The sequence below is a fragment of the Trichosurus vulpecula genome, chromosome 5, assembly GCF_011100635.1.
Source record: "Trichosurus vulpecula isolate mTriVul1 chromosome 5, mTriVul1.pri, whole genome shotgun sequence".
In the NCBI taxonomy this organism is placed as follows: Eukaryota; Metazoa; Chordata; class Mammalia; order Diprotodontia; family Phalangeridae; genus Trichosurus; species Trichosurus vulpecula.
Window position 1 is genome coordinate 300,428,940 of NC_050577.1, and position 16,375 is coordinate 300,445,314.

At 58.4% G+C, this 16,375-nt stretch overlaps 1 protein-coding gene across 2 annotated transcripts in view; it reads right to left on the reverse strand.

The window, feature by feature from the left end:
* Positions 1 to 2,234, reverse strand: part of TCF20 (transcription factor 20) — a 99,200-nt gene extending 96,966 nt beyond the window's left edge. For both annotated transcript variants that reach the window (XM_036759946.1, XM_036759945.1), the window contains exon 1: positions 2,203 to 2,234. The gene's annotated coding sequence lies outside the window, so the exon portion shown is untranslated. The remainder of the gene's footprint in view (positions 1 to 2,202) is intronic.
* Between the last annotated feature and the right edge of the window lie 14,141 nt (positions 2,235 to 16,375).

The following is a 16,375-nucleotide window of genomic DNA, read 5'->3' on the forward strand; positions in this document are numbered from 1 at the left end:
TTCCTACTGGGACTGGCCTAAAACCACCAAACCCTCAGACCGTTAATCGCAAGAATCCGGGATGGAAAAGGACCCCTTTCCTCAGGGCTGAGACACTAGCAAACAGAGTTTTTCCAACCCCGGTAAGGTAATCCTGATTTCTCGCCCAAGCTGCCTAGTGTTGAAGCTGATACGCAGATAAAACCACAAAGAATTCAAGTTGGGGAGAGAACCCTAGGTAGTTTCAGCGCAAAGGGTCTTTACAGGTAGGGAGAAGGAGCAGAGACTGATTTACTCAAGACACTTTTACCTGCCTCAGACATTAACTGGAGTCACTTCACTTCCATCTGCCTCGATTTCCTGGGCTGTAAAATGGGGTAATAAAAACAGAACCTTACTACCTTTGTTGAAAAAAATCAAAAGACCCATAAATAGTTTAGCACAGTGCCTGGCACACAGTAGGTGGTACAGAAATGCCAGCTGCTATTAGTACCAGAGACAGTATGAAACAGTATGGCCACTACACAAATGAGGGAAAGCTTGGCCTCCATAGGCTCCTGATACGAAGCTCCAAAGGCCCACGGTCACTCAAGAACGTACACATAGTCCCCCTTGGTGGAATAGAAGCTTCCTGGGAACTGAGGCCACCCTCAGCAGCCTTGTTTCAGAAAAGCCAGCTGGGCAGCGATCCACGGAATCTGGGGCCAGTCTTGCCCCTTGCCGCTATTAATTTGGGGTTTCGACAAGATGAGCTCAGAGGTCGGCTTCCCTTTGTGCCCTCCGCCAGCCGGTCCTTCCAAGTTCCCCACAGGCCTTCCTCAATGACATAGTGACATTCATCCCAGCTCTTTGACTTGACCCCCACAGAAAGCCCAAACTCCCCAGGGCGCTCCCCACTCGCTCTTCCAGAGCTTGGAGTGTTAACTGTCACTGTCCTCCCTGGAGGGAAAAGCCGGAGGCAAAAAGGAGTGAAAGTGCCCCGTGGCCTCCTCTGATCCTTGCCCTGTGACCTTGGCAAAGTCATTCCGATTCTCTGATCCTCAGCTCTTCCATGGAAAGGGGGCTTAGGAAGACCCTGCTAGGGAGGTGCTGAATGAGAATCAGGTAGGATCATGTGAACACGCCATCCAACGCGCACACGTGTTGTACACACCGGGGATCTTCTGTCTAGGCCTACCCTTCCATTTCCCAGGCCAGGAAGGTGAGGCCCAGAATGAGGACATCAACCCCCACGCCAGGGCGGGCACAGCGAGGGGTCTGACCTGGGGGCACTCCCATGAAGCTGCACCCCGGGAACAGAGCTCCCCCGTTTCTCACGTCTGACCCCGGCTCCGGCCTCAGGGGTCTCTCCAAACAAACTCCTGCCTGGTTCTTAAAGCCGGGTCTTCTTACCCTCCCTTCCCCCCCCTCGTGGTCCAGGACCCTCCCTGGGAGGTTCTCCCTCCTAAATGCAGACAGCCACCCCCCCCTCTCCCCCCCCCCCCCCCCCCCCGTCGTCTATGCACGGGCTTCCGTCCTTCCTGGACCTCAAGCTCGCTGAGGGCCGGTACACAGTAGGCGCTCGTGGACAGGGCCACTTGTCCCCAGGGCCCAAGGGGTGGAAAGCGCTTCGCCGACGTGACCTTGAAGCGCTACCTGGAGCGTGGCGGGGAGGAGGATAAACAAGCGCTCGGGGTCCCAAAGATCCGGAAACAAACGGGCGGGAGCCGGGCCCTCCCTCCCCCCTCCCCGGAGCCCGAGCACCCCCAGCCCCGCGGCGCGGGCCCCCGGTCCCCCACACGCCCCTCCGGCCCGTGTAAACACGGCCCCGGGGCCCGAGGCAGCCACGTGCTCCGCGAGTACACACGGCCCCCTCCCCCGGGGGAGGGGCTCGGAGCGGCCCAACCCAGGAAGTGAGCGCCCGACCGCGGGGGAGGGCCCGGCCCGGTCCACATGGGTCGGGGCCGTCCCGCCGGCCTCCCCCCGGCCCAGAAGCCGGGGGGCGAAGCAGCCCGGGCCGCCGAGCGGCCCCCGCCCCAACCCGGCGCTGCGGGGGCCGCGAGCGGGCGGGGGGGCAGGGGCAGCGCGCGGGGCCCGGCCGGGCGGGGCGGGGCCGCGGTTACCTGGGCGCTCGCTCGGGGCTCGAGGCCGCGCCTCCCGGGGCCGGCCCCCTCCCCCTCCCCCGTCCGTCAGTCCGTCCGGCCCCGGCCCCCTCCCCCGGCGGGCGCTCGCTTGCTCACTCACTCGCTCGCTCCCTCACGGGCTCGCTCCTCGCTCGCAGGCTGGCGGGCTCGGGCCGGGGCTCAGCGCGGGGCCCCCCGGCCGCAGGGGCAGGGGCTGAGGCCGCCGCGCTCCTCGGCCCCGGCGCGGCTCCGCTCGGGGCTGCTTCTCTCCATTCTCCCAAACACACAGGAAATAACAGAGGGTCACGTGACACCGCCCCGCCAATCAGGGGCCGCCCGGGCAGCGGCGCGCGGGCGCGCGGGAGGCGGGGGGGGGGGGGCGCGAGGGGAGAGAAATGGGAGGGGAGGGGGGAGGAGGGAGATGGGGGAGGGGAGGTGGGGAGCTGGGAGATAGGACGAAGGGCAAGACCCCCAGGAAGGAGAAGGCCCCTCCCCCAAGGCCACCTGGGGGGCACCTGAGCAGACCAGGAGGGAGGCGGCCCCCCTCCAAGGCCTTGCCAACCTGGGGGCCCTGGGGGCTTCCCTTCCCCAAGACCCCCTGCCCCTCCCGGGGCTGCCCATGGGTGCCAGGCCAGCTTGAAGAAGCGCAGAGGGTCCAGGGCTGGGAGAAAGCCAAGGCCCGGAGAGGGGAGGGGGGCTTCCCCAAAGCATAACCCAGCCTCTCCAGCTCCCTCAATAAAGCCAGAAACATTCCCAGAAACTCTGCTCTGACAAAGGTGTGGAAAGGCGACGATCCGGGCTTTAAAAAGCCTGCCTCGGGTCTAGGCACCGTTCCAGCGGCTGGCCTGGCAGAGCCCAGGGCTGGGAAGCCCCCTGCCCCCCACTCCCTCTCTAGGTCTCAGTTTCCTCCCCTGTAAAGTGAGATGATTCATGACAAGGAGACAAGCACGTGGAAAGGATCCGATGAATCTGTGACCATAGGCTGACGACAAACCTGGGCTGGCCCGGGGTTTGCATCCCAGCAATGGAGGCTTGAGCCTGAAAGGGCCTGGGACATCCTCAAGTCAAGTTGTGGGGTTTTTAAAAAACGATTATTTTACCCTACGCATTTAAAAACCAGTTCTGAGAAGCGTCCTGGGCTTCACCAGGCCAGCTGCCCAAGGGGTCCAGGAATAAAGGAGGAGCCCTGCCAAGGAAGACGGGAGGCTCCATCTCAGCCACTGTGTTAGCTGTGTGCCCCTGGGCAGTGGCCTCTGGAGGCCCTGGGGCCTCAATTTCCCCATCAGTAAAATACAAACCAAGGGGGTTCACCTTGCTGGCCCCTTTGCTCCCTTCTAGCGCTGTACCTCAGATGACAGGACATATCAGAAGAATAACATTCCTCCTTTTCTGATGATTTTTTAAAAAATGAAAATTTCATGAAATGACTGTTGAAATGAAAATATTAAAATTCTCTCTTGTTGCAAGGCGGGGGAGGGGGCTGATCAGGGAAGGGAGGGGAGAAGGCTAGAGGAGACTGGACTCCCCCCTCCCTTCCTCAGTCCTCTACCAAAGAGACCAACATGCTCCAGATGCCTCAGGGCTTCCAAGGAGAGCTGGCCATCCCTCCCCACCCCCAGGCCTCTGCCGGAGGGGATCTGGGAGGCAGGTTAGGCCTTGGAGGAGTGGGACTCTGAGCCTGGGGGAATTAGAGATCAGATCCACCTAGTGAATTCCCCCAGAATGCTGGGCCGGCTTGGCCATGTAGGGAATCCTATCCCAGGCTCCTCTCCCTCTCCCCAAAGCAAACCACAGGGGACTTGGCTGAGGCACCAGCTGGGCAGGGCATTTCATTTGCAGATTCCCAAGCATCCAAGCCAGCCCCAGGAAAAGTGAAGCCCTTTGAGATTTTCAGAGCCAGCCAAAGGGCCTGGAAGGGGAGGACCTCATTAGCTGTGTGCAAGCCCCGGCATTTCCTCTCTCTCTGGGCCTCAGTTTCCCAAGCTGTCAAGTGGGGATAATCTTACAGGACCCACCTCAATGAGAGATTTCAAAATGAAGGCTCAGGAAAAGGAGGTGACTTGCCCATATCCCTGGAAGCTAGGAAGTTTTAAGGATCTAGAGTTTGGACCTGGGTCTCCTGACTTCAGGTCCAACACTCTGCATGTGTCAGACGTGGGGTGGCCACTGTGACATACATTAGGGCTGCAGGTGGAGCTTTTGATCAGATATAGATCATGGGATTATAAGGAAACGTAAGCTCCTGGTAGGCAAAGACTTTCACCTATAATTCTATGCTCTTTGTCTCTGTTCTGAAAACCCCAACAACACAAAACCCCACCATGGCCAGTGCAGTGTCCTGAACAGGCCCTCTCAGGCTCTCCAAGGAGAATGGTCTCTTTTAGCCCCTCCCCACTTGAGCTTTCTAGCTCCCCTTTGCAAAGAGAGTCTGGTTTTCCTCCATCTGCACCCCCAGTATGCTCAGCACCGTGCTGGGCACATAGGACACATTCCAATGCTTCATGCATCTCCTTTGGGCTATTCCTCATTGGAGGACACCCCCTCCAAGGGTGCTGAGAACACCCCAGACAGGCCTCCCCATGCCGGGCAGCTCTAGTCTCCTGATACACATGCCACCGAGGGTTCCTTCGCTGGTCCATCTCAAGGATGCCAACAGAAGGCGTCACTGACATCCTCAACCTGTCCTTAAGGAAGCAATGCAGAAGCATTCCTTAACTGCTCAGTATGCCCTGAGGTGAGCAGCTAGGGGGCGCCACAGTGCAGAGTGTGCCAGGCCTCATCTTCCTGAGTTCAAATCCAACCTCAGACACTCACTAGCAGTGTGACCTTAGGCAAGTCACTTTACCTTGTTTGCCTCGGTTTCCTCTTTTGTAAAATGAGCTGGATAAGGAAATGACAAATCGCTGCAGTATCTCTGCCAAGAAAACCCCAAACGGGGTGCGGACATAACTGAAAAACACCGTGTACCGCAGCCTGGTTTAGAACAGAAAAGCAGAAGGCCCAACCCCCTCCTTTTGATGAGGCAAGTGACTCACCCAGGGTCACGCAGCTAGTACTGTCCGAGCCAGGCACGGCTCCTTCTGTTCCCTACACCCAGCCCAAAGAGCAGGTGACACACGGCTTCTCTATGCTAAGTTACAAGGAATGTTTGCTAAACTGCACCGGACCAGGGCTGCCCTCCCTTTCTGAACCCAGAGCATTTCATCGGAGAGTGAAAGCTCACATAGAGGTCCTTAGTGCTTTTAGTGCTTGGAGGAGGCAACGAGGAGGAAGAGGAGGCAGAGGCAAAGACCCTGGCTGGCCAGGCAGTGTCCAAAAACCAGGGCCGGGGTTTTCCTGGACTGCGAAGTCAGCGTGAGTCAGTCGGCCTTGAGATCATGCCAGAGAAGGGTCAGGCGAGGAAGGGGAGACTTGACCCGGGAGCCCCGAGAGCTGCCCTGCCGTCGGGTCAGGACGGGTCAGCCTTGCTCTGCTGGACCGCAGAGGCCAGAACCAGGAGAGATGGCGAGGTGAACTTCCTGAGCACGGGAGGGAGTCCAAGAGGAGCAGCTGCTCTGCAGGAGCAACCTCCCAGGCCCTGAAGGGTCTCCTGTGGAGGGCATTGTGGAAGGGCCAGCTTGGCCCAGTGGCGCTCAGAGGAGCCTCAGCCTTTCCAGGGCCCATGGACCCTGCCAAGCCCATCCCTTCTTCCACTACAAATGCCTCTGCTCTCTTCTGGGAGCCCAGGCAAATTGGGGATTAGACATGGAGATCTTTTTTACCTTCAGGTCACTGCCTATACTTCCAGCTGTCACACTGATGGATGGCCCACCCTGGCCTTGCCTGGGAGATTGGCTGTGGGTGAGGGGGCCATTGTCCCCCCACCTCCTTTTCTCTCTCCTCTCTGCCTCTCTCTGTCTCTCTATCCTTCTCCTCTCTCCCTCCCTCCTTCTCTGTCTCTCCTCTCTCCTTCTCTGTCTCTCCCCCCCACTTTTTGCTCTCTCTCTGTCTCTCTCCCTCCCTCTCTCCCTGTCTCTCTCTCACACCTACCCCTCGCACTGCTCCCCCCACTTCCATCCTCACCTCTCTCATTGTGGGTGGTCAGGACCACATGGGCCGATCACACCTGTCAGTGTTCTCTCAGTCTGCCCTCTGCTCCAGGAGCCTCCCCTTCCCCAGACTGCCCATGAGGCCTCTAGGACAAGGGCTTCTTAATTTTTGTGTGTCATGAACACCTTCCCCCACCCCGATCTCTGCCCTCTGGTAAATCCCTTCTCAGAATCATGGTTTCAAATGTGAAAATTAAAATACCAAGAATTTCGAAGGAGACAAATTGTGGCCCTTTCAAAGTTACCAGGGACCTCCAGGAGCCCCCCAGATGCCAGCCACTCAGAGCTGGCAGCCCCTCAGACTGAAGGCTAAAAGGCAGACAGTTCATCCAAACCCCTCACTTTACAGATGAGGAAACTGAAGCCCATGGAGGTAAGTGATCCAACCAAGGTTGACAGTGGCCCAGGTAACGCCGACAAAGCCCAACTGAGGCATTACCACTGTTTGGTATGGAAGGAAAAACTAAGCCCCAGGAGGCACGGGTTCTAATCTTAAGGATTACTAAACAGGATGCTAATCAGAGCCTTGGTTTCCCACATTGTCAGTCCTAGGCAGTGAACTGTGCACAGCTGGCTCCTCAGGGCTGTGGCGGGAGCCAGTCTTAGGTGTGTGAGTCTCAGAGCAGCAGGGAAGCAGGGCTTCCTGCTCTGGTCACTACAGGGGCCCTGGGGCACCTAAGGGGAGGGGCCAGGTGGTGGGGAGTGCTGGCCCTAGGGCCCCTGCACAGCTGCCCTCTCCCCATCTCTGTCAGTGCAAATATCGCCCAAGTGTTGCTGGCCCTCCCTGGGGGAAGGGGAGTCTGACCGAGGACCAAGCGGGCACTGGAAGAACCCGGAATCTTGGCCTTGGCCCCTGGTGGAGAGGGAGAGAACCAGAGCCATGGGGACAAAAGCCTGATGGGGAGGGAGGCTGGGCCTGCCCAGCTGCTGACACTGACCTCATTCCAAGGCCCAAGAGAAGAAGGGCAGCAAAGCCTTCCCCAGGGTGGAGACGAGGGATGTGTCTGCCTAAAGGGAGCGTTGGGCAATGGGAAAGTTGGGAGGGCCCTTGGAACATGGAATGACAGAGCTGGGAGGGGCCTCAGAGCAGGGAATGGCAGGGATGGGAGGGAGCTTAGAAAAGAGTTAGGAGAGGCCTTGGAACAGGGAAGGTCAGAGCTGGGAGGGAGCCTAGAACAGCGAACGGCAGAGCTGGGAGGGAGCCTAGAACAGCGAACGGCAGAGCTGGGAGGGAGCCTAGAACAGCGAACGGCAGAGCTGGGAGGGAGCCTAGAACAGCGAATGGCAGAGCTGGGAGGGAGCCTAGAACAGCGAATGGCAGAGCTAGGAAGGGTAACAATAACGCTGCTCTAGTAAACCCAAGCTAGACACGCGACCGCCTGTTTACCGACGGGTCAGAGCTAACACCGGCCCGGACCGCAAACACGACTAGGAGAGATGCAGCAGCTTTTCCAAGGGCACACACCTAGCAAGTGTCAGGGCGGGCTGCAGAGCTCAGACCCCGGCATGGGAGAGCCAGGTGGGTGGCAGGGCTAGGCCTAGCCTCCCCCCCCATGCCACGTTGCCTTTCCTCGAAGCCTGAGAGCCTCAGAACCAGCCTTGCCCCTGTGCGGCCCCGTGCCATCTTTACAAAGCATCCTGACAGCTGCCCGGAGCCCCGCACCATTAGAAGGGCAAGGGCCGGGAGTGGGCACCAGGAGGCCAAGACTCAAGCCTCACTAGCCTGGGGCCTTGTGAGAGCCATTTCCCCTCTCTTTGCCTCGGTTTCCCCTCTGTAAAATGAATGGGCCAGGCGGTCCCAGAGGCCTCTTCTCGCTCTGCTTCTCCTGGAAGCAGCCCCACTTTACAGATGGTAAACTCAGGCCCAAAGGTGAAAGGCCGTGGCTTTGCTCTGCCGTCCATCGCTGGCCGTGCTCACCCCTGAAACAGGATGTGCTGACATCAAGGAAGGAAGGAAGGAAGGAGGGGCAAGCCTCTGGAACTTCCTGAATGGGGGTGGCGTGGGGGGAGGGGTTCTTAGACTAAGGAGTCTGAATTCTGTTTCTTGGGTTCTCCCAATGCAGGGCCAGAGCTGGCACACAATCACATCTACCCATCCTGCCCACTGTACAGGAAGAAACAAGGTGACTTTCAGACAACACATGGGATCATTGGGCTAGAGCAGGAGAGAACTTCAGAGGTCCTCCGGTCTACCCCCTTCACTTTACAGATGGGTCAAGGGATTTTTCCAAGGTCACCCAGGTAGGAAGTTTTTCCTCCCATTGAGCTGAAATCTGCATCTTGGACCCCTCCCCCGCAACCTACTGCTTCTGGCTGGGTCCCCTGGGGCCAGGCACAAAGAAGGGTCTCCCTCTCCCCATGCCAGCTCCTCATTCATCGAGGGATCCTGGATCCTTCCCCCAGGCTTTGCACGGCCTGGTCACCAGCCTGGTGGTGACCCTAAGGGGACCCCAAGACAGCCTCGTCCAAACGTCCAAACCCATACAGAGAAGGAAAGGAGAGCCCGGGTGATGGAGCTAGGGAGTCCTCACGCCCAGAGTCAGGCTGGCTCCTGTATTTAGTCAGTCCCCTCCCACACTGAACACCGACTCTCCATACCTGAGAAGCGACCTGACAAAACCCAAGTGGTAAATAAAAGCCTGGCCTGAGCTGCCCCAAGAGCTGGGTCCAGTGGGCTCCGAAGGGTTGAGCCAATTGTTTTGGGCCTGCCCACTGGTCCAGGCCCCTTGACTCTGAATCCCCCGAGTCCTAGCCCCCTGGCCTCCGTCCGGGATGGCCAGACCTCAGCCCGGGCCAGTGGAGTGAGTGACCACACAGAAGAAGCCTGCACTGCCCTTCCCTAGTGTGGGGCTTCCTTCCTTCCCGGGGCCTGCTTCCTTCTGCCTAATGTCACAGAATTTGAGAACTGGGAAAAGTCCCAAGAGGTTAAGACTCAGTGCCAAACCAACAATAACCCAAACCAGGCGGCCCAGCCCAGAACTGACTGAGACAAGTTCTGACCGAGTGGGCCAGACGGATATGGGGCCAATGGAGAGAGCCGAGGATGATGGCCAATAAGCTTGTATTAATCGCTAACAACATACCAGACCTCTGTCTGCTAGGTGCTAGTAGGAATATAAGCAAAACTGCCCTCAAGGGGCTTACATTCTGACAGAGAGGAGGACCTGGGTTCAAATCTTGGAGCATGACCTTGGGCAAATCACCCCACCCCACCCCACCCCCCCAGGGACAAGAGGAAGCTGGATTTGATGCTTCCAGATCTCAAGGTCTGTGAGACCCGAGGCAAGATCCTGGGCCTTTGTGGGCCTTGGTTTCCTCATCTGTACAATGAGGACATGGGGGTGGGTTCAATGACCTTTAAGGTTCCTTTGGCAACTAAATCTATTATCCCTGAGGTGAGTCCCAGCCCACCTTTCATGGGGTAACTGAATCTGGGGGGAAGGACAAAAAGGCGCCCCCCCCCCCCCAATCAATCTCACCTCAGCTGAGCAGGCTCCGCCTGGGGTGGGCCAGCTCAGCTGGGTCCCTTCCCTGCTCTGGGCCTCAGTCTCTCCCTCTGAAAATCAGAAACCCCATGGTGGTCGGCTCCATCTGCTGCCCACCATGGTTTGGAGCAAGCCTCTTCAGCAACATTAAATCACAGGGAAACTGGTGTGCATGGGGCCTGCCTCAATGATCCCAGCTGCCCAGGACGGAGAGGGGTGTGTGTGTGTGTGTGTGTGTGTGTGTGTGTACGTGGGATGTGCATGTGTGCAATGTGTATGTGTTAATGTGTGCAAGTGTGTGGTATGTGAATCTGTGTTGTGTGGATGTGGGTTCATATGTGTGGGTGTGTGAATATGTCTTATGTGTTAATATGTGTGTTGTGTATGTATGTTGTACGCAATATGTGTGTGAATGTGTGCATCTATATACGCTGTGTGTGTATTATGTGTGTCTGTATAGTGTGTATATGTAATATGTGTGTGCTATGTGTAATGTATATATACATGTGTGTTGTATGTCTGCAGTGTGTGTAAATGTGTGTTGTGTGGATGTGGGTTAATATGTATGGGTGTGTGAGAAAGTCTTATGTGCTGTGTGTTGTGTATGGATGTGTTGTGTGTAATATGGGTGTGAATGTGTGCTAATGTGAGTGTTAATGTGTATGTGTTAATGTGTGTATATATATGTTGTGTGTGAGTGTTGATGTACGTGTATTGTGTGTGTCTGTATAGTGTGTGTGAGAGAGACAGAGAGAGACAGAGACAGAGAGAGAGAGAGAGAGAGAGAGAGAGAGAGAGAGAGAGAGAGAGAGAGAGAGAGAGAGAGAGAGAGAGAGAGAGAGAGAGAGAGAGAGCTGGCTCCCAGACCTGCCTCCTTTCCCCTTCAAGGCACCAAAGATGAACCAGGCCCAGGGAGAGCAGAGGCTGAGCCCAAGGGATCTTCCTGGTCTCTGTCAGAAGAGGAAAGGAGAGCCTTTCCTCCAGGACCCAGAGGGCATGTCCCCGGCTCTTGGTGCTGGCTCTAATCACCACTCTGCTCTCCAGGGTAGCCGGAGCCAGGGGCTGGGGAGAGATGGTGGCAGCCTCCGGAGCCAATGAGCAGCCATCCCCAGCCTGGCTGCCACCACCTCACTGGCAGTCATCAACCCCGCTCCCGCCGAGCTCTGGGGGCAGGAGTCCCACCCCAGCGGTCGCAAGCCACACTCCAGGAAGGTGTCACATGCGAGGGAATCCAGAAAGGAGCCAGGCGGATGAGTAAGAAGCAGGGTTTCCTGAGCTTGGCACCTCTCCGAGAAGGGGTCGGCCAGATGGGGATTCCGGGGTGAGGGAAGAAGGCAGAGGAGCCGCCTGAGGATGTAAACACTCAGAGAGGGAGGCGCTTTCTCTGGGAAGGGGGGAGGTGTGCTGGGGAGACCCGAGAGGAAGCCTGGCGTAAGGGGGGGCCTCCCCTCCGGCCACACCGGACAAGTTCGAGGTGCCCAGCATTGTTTTCCACAGAGACTTTGGCTGAGCACCAGGAATTCTAACCCTGACTCCCAGAGACGAAGATGAGTTGGGGCTGGGGGTGGGGGGGGTGGGGGATCTGTCTTTGTTACAACCAGGCATCATCCACCATGACGGAATCCCAGAATCAGAATTAGGAGGGCTATGTGAGCATAGAGGGTGACCCAGAGGAGGGGCTGGGGGCGGGGAGCAGCTGGGGCCCCCCAGGGCCAGACCCACAAAGGGCTCTGTGGATCAGCCCTGGAATAGGACTCCCACTGAGGTGCAGGCTTGGGCCGGCCGCCCCCCAGATCTCCTTGGGTCCTGATTCAGTGACAGGTGAGCTGCCTGGGCCAGGAGGCCAGGGGAATGGGCAGGTCAGGGCTGAGTAGGGGGAGGAGGAATCAGCCCCCCCCTCCCCCAAGCCCTACTGCCTGTCTCCAGCATTTCACTGTAAAAATAAATGATAAAAGCCCGAACCAAACAGAGAAGGGAGGGGAGCCCCAGTGCCTTCTCCAACCCCCCCTACCGCCGCCTCCCCGGGGCGTTTTGTCCCAGGTCCCCCGACTGCTCCGTGCCCTGGCTCCCCCCTCCCCAATTTGCACCGAGCGCAAACAGAGACAACACAATGTCATCCATCCTTCCTTGTCATTCTCGCTCTCCTTCCCTCCTCCCACCTACAGACACACACAGTCTAATGCAAAATGAAGGCTCCCTCGACAGCCTGAATGAACACAGCCTTCGGTCTGCGCCTTAATTGCTGGCGGCTTTCCCTTGCTCACTCCGTTTGGATCACAGATCAGAAAACTCACGGCATCCCACCCACCAGCCCCTTCTTTGTCCCAAATCTCCGCTAATAAACACCCCCAACAATATGGGGCTGGGAAAAGCCGCTGGGAGGGGGAGAGCCGGAGAGAAAGATGCAGACCCTCCTTCCCCTCCCTCCATCCAGTTAGCAATTTTGTATCTGCCTGAAACCACACTGTATTGTACTGTCTTCTGATGGAAGGAATCGAAAGGAGAGCCTGGCTGCCGCCGCTGCCGCCACAACCACCACCACCGCTGCCACAGCTTGAGAACCTGACCCCAGGCCCTGCCCTTGGTGCTCTTGACGCACGGGAGGAACGGCGGTCTGCCTCTCCTCCTCTCCCAGGCACCGTGCCCGCCTCCCCGGCACTGCCCCCCTTTACATCAACGAGTGAGGCGGCAGCTGGGGCCTTTGAAACGGGATGAGAAAGACAGGGACAGGGCAAAGGGAGAGAGGAGCCGGCACCAACCCAGCCCAGGGCCAGCTGCGCCCCGGACCCTGCCCCCGACCCAGCCCAGGGGGGCTGCCTGGTGGCAGCAGCCCAGGGGGCCATCTGTGCCCGCCCGCCTGCAGCTACCAAGAGGATTGTGTTTTTCACACAAGAGAAAACTTTGGGCAAAGGCAACATCCATAAACCAGCCCGTTTACCTTGGCGGCATCCTGCCCAGCCCCTCTGGCCCGGGCCCCTTCAGATCTGGATCCAGCCGTGGGGGAGGGGGGCCTCCTTCTCAGCCTCCTCTCTGCTCCTCCTGCCCGAGTCTGCAAGTGAAGTCACAAGGCCCCGTCCGTGACATCACACCTGGCTGCCGAGTAGGGACCGGCCGCAGGCTGGAGGGGCCAAGGGACTGGCCAAGAGGCGAGGCAGGCTTGGGTCCGGGCCCCTGTCTGCCTGCGAGCACACGCTGGGAAGCGGAACACGGGGAATGGCAGGCTTAGAAGCTGCTGGGGAGGAAGAGGAACGCGTGCGTGTGTGTATGTGTGTGTGCGCGTGTGTGCGCGCTCGTGTGGACGCGTGTGAGCCCCGAGTGAACATGCTAGGGGGGGAGAACAGAGAACAAGTGGTTGGCATCTCACAGGGCCGGGCCCCTGCCTGCAGAGCCTCTCAGGCAGCCCTCGGGCAGGGGGCAGCCCCAATTTCTGGAGGGCTGGAGGGGGGTGAGGGGCTGGAGGCCTCAGGTGGGCCCATCCTCTGGCCCCAGGCTCAAAGCCACACCTGGAATGAACTATGACTCCAACCCCTCTTTACTGAGTGACTTCGGCCAGTGGATTGCAGCCCCCACCCCACCCCCTCCTCAGGTTAACCCTCTGTAAAAGAGGCCCGGAAGGTTCTCTGCTGCTGTCTAAGGAGCACAGCCAGGGTGGCCAGCTCACCTGACCGCTGCATCAGAGGAAGACTCTGAGGCCTAGAAGGCCGGAGGGGCTGAGCCAGGCCCACATCCATCTGGGAAGGGGCAGAGCTGGGAGTCAGAGCCAGAGCTTGCCCACTGGGCCTCACTACCCCACCTCTGCCCACAGTAGGAGGGCTGGTGGTACTATGGGGTTGAGAGATCCCCGGGTTCAAATCTGGCCTCAGATACTTCCTGGCTGTGTGACCCTAGCCAAGTCACTGAACCTCTGCCTGTCTCAGCTTCCTCAGCTGTGCAATAGGGGTGATGCCTCAACCCACAAGGCTGTTCTGAGGATGGCTACAGAAGGTGTCAGAGAAACACGGGTGTGATCGTTAGGTCACAGCCACTCGTGGGGCCTCCCCTCTGGACTGAGTGACCGTTCAAGGTCCTTTCAAATCAGCTGCGCGCCGGGGTGAGATGGACATTTGGGTGAGAGAAGCAAGGGGAGCCCAGGGAAGAGCCGGGAGGACAGAGGTGACCCGGGGGCTCCTGGGGCCACAGGCCGGGCCTGTCTTTGTCTCTAGAGCTTGTGGAGGGGCAGGAAAATCTGGCCACACACCCTCCCTCCCTCCCTTGCTATCCTAAGCAAGACCCCTGCCAGCTCAGGGCTAAGGAAATACAAAACTTCATAAGATGTGGTGGTCCCTGCCCTCCAGGAGCTTAAAAACTGAGAGGGAGAAGAAAGGCATTCATCAAGTCAATGTCAGGGCTGGGAGGGGCCTGAGAACAGGGGATGGCAGGGCTGGGAGGGGCCTGAGAACAGGAGATGGCAGGGCTGGGAGGGGCCTGAGAACAGGGGATGGCAGGGCTGGGAGGGGCCTGAGAACAGGGGATGGCAGGGCTGGGAGGGGCCTGAGAACAGGGGATGGCAGGGCTGGGAGGGGCCTGAGAACAGGGGATGGCAGGGCTGGGAGGGGCCTGAGAACAGGGGATGGCAGGGCTGGGAGGGAGCTCAGAACAGGGGATGTCAGGGCTGGGAGGGGCCTGAGAACAGGGGATGGCAGGGCTGGGAGGGGCCTGAGAACAGGGGATGGCAGGGCTGGGAGGGGCCTGAGAACAGGGGATGGCAGGGCTGGGAGGGGCCTGAGAACAGGGGATGTCAGGGCTGGGAGGGGCCTGAGAACAGGGGATGTCAGGGCTGGGAGGGGCCTGAGAACAGGGGATGTCAGGGCTGGGAGGGGTCTTAGAACAGGGGATGTCAGGGCTGGGAGGGGCCTGAGAACAGGGGATGTCAGGGCTGGGAGGGGCCTGAGAACAGGGGATGTCAGGGCTGGGAGGGAGCTTAGAACAGGGGATGTCAGGGCTGGGAGGGGCCTCCCATCTTCCAGCCTCTCACACAAACGTTCCAACTGGCTTAAAGACAAGCCCTGATCCCTCTCACCATGTGAGCACTTTAAGGCTGACAAAGCCTTTTCCTCCCAGCCATGATATGAGGTCAAGTGTATAAAGATTATTGTCCCCCCTTTGCCCATAAGAAAGCAGAGGCTGGGAGATGGAGTGCTGGTCAGCGGGTGGGGCCCAGAGCCAGCCTTCTGTCCTCCCCCTCCAGAGTGCCAGGGTCCAATGGAGGCCAGCACCCAGCCCTTCAAGCTGTGTGTGCCAGGACCCCAGGAGTGTGTGGGAGGAAGCACAGCAGAGACGCTGAGAAAGGGGAGCGAGGAGGGGGCAGGACCCCTGCCCCAGAGCTCCCCAGGGCCTGTGGAAAGCCTCGCCAACTTCCCCGAGCCATCCTGGGAGACCTGGGGGGCCTCCTCAGATGGGGTCCCTGTGCAATGGCAGAGAGCCCCCACCCCTGGCTGCACCCGAAGTAGATGGAAAATGGGGCCCAGGGTGGGAACCACAGCTTCCGGGTCTGCAGAGGCCTGCACAAATCTCCTTCAATCCTCAGTGACCCCCAGGAGGGAACAGCTCTTAATTTACACATGAGGAAACTGAGGCTGAGGAAAGTACAATGACTTGACCAAAGTCACACAGCCAGTAAGTGTCTGAGACAGGATTTGAATTCAGACAACCCTTCTGTCCACTGCCCCAAACACCAGCAGATCCTGAGAACCTCATGAGGAAAGCCTCTGTTCCCCAAGGTTTTATGTGCGCTCTCTCATCTGATCCCCATAAGAAGTCTCTGAGGCAGGCACTATGATCGCTCCAGTCCACAGATGAGCAAACTAAGGCTCAGAGAGAAGGAATTTTTTGCCCAGGGTCACACAGCTAGTGAGGGTCAGAGGTGGGATTCGAATCCAGGTCTTTTGGACTCCAGCCCTCCATGACGCCATCTGTTGCCACACACCGCCTGCTTCTATGTCTCCTTGGGTTGGAGAAATGACCCAGGTCCTCAAGCCTGGCCTGACCAGCCTCCTCCAGGAAGCTGCCCCTATCTCCCCTTCCTGGACACCAACTGCACCCAGAGTCTCATCATTCAGGGCTCTCAGACTAGACTGGAAGCCTCCTGAGGACAAGGACAGTGCTCACTGCTTCCTGGCAACCCCCAGGGTGCTGAGCATCCACACTGTGACTCACAGTAGCATTGGCAGCACCAAGGATCTCAGGTCAGGGCACGGACAGCCTTTATATGTTACCTGGTGCACAGGCACGCCCGCACACAGACAGACACCCCTCTCTCTCTCTCCCTCTCTCTCTCTCTCTCCCTCTCTCTCTCCCCCCTCTCCTTTTCCTCTCTCCTCCCTTCCTTCCCCCCTCTCTCCCTCCCTCCCTCCCAAGGTTCCTCATACTTATAATGCCCATCACCCCATCATTCCACCTCCTGATTCTCCCCTTCCTTCAAGGCCCCCACTCCAGTGCCACCTTCTGCAAGGTGCCTTTTCTGACTGTCCCCAATCAGAAATGACCATTCTCTCCCCTCCTTGATTTCTATGCAGCTTTATTTTACTTTTTCAGTCAACTAAAGTCACCTTCCTCCCTCTCACTTCCTCCCCCTTTCCTGCCTAAACTGTGCCCTAGGCCTTTAACAAGGTCACTGACCGGCCCCTCGATGGACTTTCAGAAGCACTGCCCTGTCCCACTTCTCCACAGAATTCTGACACAC